This window comes from Nyctereutes procyonoides, unplaced genomic scaffold, assembly GCF_905146905.1.
Source record: "Nyctereutes procyonoides isolate TBG_1078 unplaced genomic scaffold, NYPRO_anot_genome, whole genome shotgun sequence".
Taxonomy (NCBI): domain Eukaryota; kingdom Metazoa; phylum Chordata; class Mammalia; order Carnivora; family Canidae; genus Nyctereutes; species Nyctereutes procyonoides.
This window is the reverse complement of record NW_026575140.1, coordinates 6665114-6669658: the sequence shown is the minus strand read 5'-3', so window position 1 is coordinate 6669658 and position 4545 is coordinate 6665114. Positions and strand designations below refer to the sequence as shown.

Below are 4545 nucleotides of genomic sequence, written 5' to 3'. Positions count from 1 at the left end.
CCCTGAACAGCTCTGATCCCAATTACAAGTGCTTTTCATGTAACCCTCAGCAGACAGGAACTTAGTCTGACTGAGAAAGGGTATACGTGGGATTGGACCTGTAGGAGAGAGTGGTGGCAGGTAAAGTCCTTGTGATATGTATTAAAATCTAGATATTAAAAATAAATAAATAAAATCTAGTTATTTCAAGGGAACTGTGCACTGATCCTCAAAAAAAGAAATGTTTGCTCCCACTCAAAAACCTCTGGTTCCTTTTCACCTGTCGTATCCTGAGTGGGTAGGCCTCTTCTTTTCTATGGGACAACAGCCTGACTGATGCAATAGTCCAGACACCCTCCCCAACCTGTTCTCCTGTGTCCTGGTAGATACTGTGGGGGCTGTGTTGAGCTCTCCTAGAAGTTGGTCTCCCCAAGCTGGGAGGGGAGGGAGGAGCTGAGCCAGGCCATAAAGGGTTGCAGCACCAGGGCTGGGAAACTCACATCTCATATCCTAAGAGGCAGGGCTCTGGCCTAGCTGGATTCTGTTCTGTCTTGTGTCTGGGCAACACAGAGAAAGGGACCTTCCTCAGTCTGCGTCAGGCTTTGGGGGGCAATTGCTGCTTTGGGGGCTAAAATATGTTCTAGGCTAGATCCCCCAAGGTCTCAGGACTTCCCTCTACCCCAAGACTGACTTGTCCATTCACCCTTCCACCAATGAGGACTTCTGTGCAGGACTGAGCATAGCTTTGGTGGCTGAAGATCCTGGGTTCACATCCAACAGCCACCATTCACATACTCTCTACCTTTCACTGCTCATCAAGCATCCCTGACTCCAGGTCCTGCCCAAACCTTCTGGAGGAGACGTGGAGTGGGGTCAGGCTGACTTCCACTCTCAGAGAGGTGAAAGAGACACAGACACAGGCAATGCTAGCCTGGCGTGGGCTATGCTGTAATGGACACAGACTCAGGTTCAGAGAAGGCAGGGAAGGCTGCTTGGAGGAGTGGGGGGTCTTCTGGGGAGCTTGAAGAATGAGCCGGAACCAGCCATGAAGCAAGAAGGAAAGGCACTTCAGGAAAAAGGAGGAGTTTGTACAAAGGTCCCTGATGTAGGTAGCAGGTGGCATTTCGACAGAGCACAATGCCAGTCATGGAGGGGCTGCTTCCTTAAGGGACATGTCTATACATCAGCTTGGTTTAAATTAAAGTTTCTTAGCAGAAGAAGATGTGTCTCTGCCACCCCTCAGAGCTCATCCCGCCCCTTCCTGCCCTTCTGCATCTGCTGCAGCCAGATCTTGGCGGAAATTGTCTCTGTCCAAAACCACATTTGGGCTTCTCTTAGCTTCTGGCCAACTCGTGGTGTCAGGCTGATTTCCAGGTGTTGCCCCAACTGGTTGAATGAGGGCCAAGGAGGCAGCCCCTCACCATTGGGGTCCCTGGATGGGAGGAATGAATGAAGGTCAAGGCCTCCTGCGTTGTCCCCTAGAAGAAGATCTGAGTAGTAATATAGGCCCAAAGGCAGGTGTGCCTGCCTGCTTACTCACCCTGTCCGGGCAAATTGAGTCCACTGAGCCATCATGGTGAGGCTCAGCTGCTTCTCCTCCTCTGGAGCTTCTGGAAAGGCTATTGGAGGAACAGACCTGGATCAGGGTCAGGTGGGTCCTGGAGAGAACTCAAGGGTCCCCTGTGCTGACTGGAGACCTGTGTGCCTACAAGCCCCACCCTAGCTTGTTGCAGCCCCGGGGATTGCATGTCTGTCTGTCCTTACCCAGCAGGGAGCTCTCATCCATGAGGAAGGGACCCCAAAATATGAAGGCAACCTCAGCCCCATGGTCAGCCCTCATCCACGCTAGCTTGATCTTCGCAAAGGAACTGGGTCAATGCTGGAACTCATTAAAAAAAAAAAAAAAAAAAAAAAGGCAGGGACTCCAGAATCTGTGGCGAGGGCTGCATCGGAGATAGGTACCCTCAGCCTGATCAGGTCCTGCCTTTGGCAGGACCAGCTTGTAGTTACACCAATACCAGTACCAACACTAATGACAACATCATTATCAGCAAGCATTTACTGAGCATTTTCTGGCTGTCACCCACCATTCCATGCACTTTATGTGTAATCGTTCATTTTATCCTCCTGAGAACATACAAATTAGATTGTTGCTGTCGCCATTTTACAAATGAGGAAAGTGAGGCACAGAGGGGCTAGGTATCTTGCCCTAGGTCACAAAGCTAGGAGCTTGGAGCTGTTCTAGGGCTGTGTCAGGGACTAGCTACCAGATGTGGAGGAAGCAATACTTTTCTCCCAGGAGAAGTGCTGAACATGGGAAATATCACTCATGAGTCCAATAAATTCTTCAGAATTGGTGATGGGTCCTGCTGGGTGACATTTGACAAGTCACTGCACCTTTCTGAGCCTTGGTTTACTCACCTGAAGAGTGACCTGCCAGAGTCACCTCTCCTTATGGTGACACTGCATCCCAGAGAGGAAGTGGGGTGTGGGGGTAGCAAAAGGGTGTCAGGCCATGTCTCCTGTGATAACCCAGCTCTTGGGCTGAAATGGAAAGGGTGGGGCAGGTGAACGGGGATAGACTCACCTTAGAAGCTTCTAGAGAAATTCAAGGCAGGCAAGTTCATGATAATATCAGCCAGAAGTTCCTGGAAGTCGTCACGTCTGGCTTCTGCATCAGAACTGCTGCCTAGGTATTCATCTGTGATGTTGGGCATCAGCTCAGGGGGCACATCCTGGGGCAGGAGGCCAGGGTCGGGCCTGCTCGGGTCCCACAGCCCCAGAAGACCCTCTCAAGAAGCCCCACACCCTCCAGCATGGCTTCTTTCTTTCTTTCTTTCTTTCTTTCTGATTTTATTTATTTAATCATGAGAGACACAGAGAGAGGCAGAGACACAGGGAGAGGGAGAAGCAGGCTCCCTGGGGGCAGCCCGAAGCAGGACTCGATTTCAGGATGCGGGATGATGCCCAGAGCCAAAGGCAGATGCCCAACCACTGAACCACCAAGCACCCCCAGCATGGCCTCTTTCATACTCCAGGACTCATGTGTCAGGGGCCCCTGCCTCCCTTGGGGGTTCTAGAGAGTGTCTGGGCAGAATAAGTTCAGATCTGGAGTCAATGCAAGCTGTGATTGCTGCTTGCCTGTGTAATCTCAGATAGGTTGCTGAGCCTCCCTGGAAGTCAGTTCCTGCCTGGCAGGGTTGTGTGGCAGTCTACCTGAAGTTCCTAGCTAAGGGTTCTGGTCTCGAGCGATTGATTGCCCAGTAGAAGTTAAGCAGGAAGTTAGTGAAAGAACAAATCTTGGGGGCTCCCCAGAGCTCCAGAGAACAGTGATGAGGTTGAATGGGAAGGACTCTGGGGGTTCCAAAGAAGGAAGGGAAATATTCATAGCTTGAGTACCTTCTAAATACTAGCTTCCTGGTAGACTTTTCAAATACAGCATCCAGTTTCCTTGGGTGGGAAGTATATATCCTCATTTATATTTTTATTTTTTTTAAATATTTTATTTATTTATTCATAGAGACACACACAGAGAGAGGCAGAGACACAGACAGAGGGAGAAGCAGGCTCCATGCAGGGAGCCCGATGTGGGACTCAATTCCAGGTCTCCAGGATCACACCCTGGGCTGCAGGTGGCGCTAAACCGCTGTGCCACCGGGGCTGCCCTATATCCTCATTTATAGATGAAGAAATAGGCTCAAAGAGGGGTTAGGCTAACCGTGGACAAGGAACCAGAGTTGGGACTGGACTTCAGGTCCAAATGGCTCCACATATGAAAGGATGATCTTAACAGCTGAAGCTGCCTCTGCCCTTTGTTTATCATGGACCTTGAGTCTCAGTTTCTTCATTTATAAAATGGGGATAATGAAAGTTTCTATTTTACAGGGCTCTAATGAGGATTTACGGGGATGACTGCCTGTCCTACCACTCAGCACAGCAGTCTCTGGCTCATAGTATGGGCTCAACAAGCGGCAGCCTATGGCGATAATGACGATGATGATCTTCCTTTGAGAAGCACACTGACTCACGTCCAAGTGGATTTCTAGGTGAAATTACAAGTCAGCAGTTGGACCAAGGGGTTTGGCAGTGTGGGGGTTGCTGTGGGGGATGGAGGGCAGGAGGAAGAGGAGGGTGCCCTACTATTCCGGATAGGATACCCACTGGACTATCTCTTCCTCCCTTTTGACTTACCAGATTGGCCAAGTAGTGTCTCAATATGGCCAATATATCCTCTGGGCTCATCTGTCCCATCTTTTCCAGCAAACCATGGACCTGTGGGGATATTGAATTCCTCTCAGCACAGCCTCATCGCTACCCACCCCCCTACTTACAACCATGAGCAGACGAATATGCCTGGCCCTGGGAACAGAGCCAAGTGTGGCCAGGTGCTGTAGCAGGGCCCATAGGGGAAGTTAAAATGTTGCCTTTATTTTATTTTTATTTTATTTTTATTTTTTTTAATTTTTTTTTAATTTATTTATGATAGTCAGAGAGAGAGAGAGAGAGAGAGAGAGAGAGAGGGGCAGAGACACAGGCAGAGGGAGAATGCAGGCTCCATGCACCGGG

General features: G+C 49.9%; 1 pseudogene; it reads right to left on the bottom strand.

Moving 5' to 3' along the window:
• Positions 1-1218: 1218 nt before the first annotated feature.
• On the bottom strand, positions 1219-4230 carry LOC129497659 (carboxylesterase 3-like; annotated as a pseudogene).
• Positions 4231-4545: the final 315 nt, after the last annotated feature.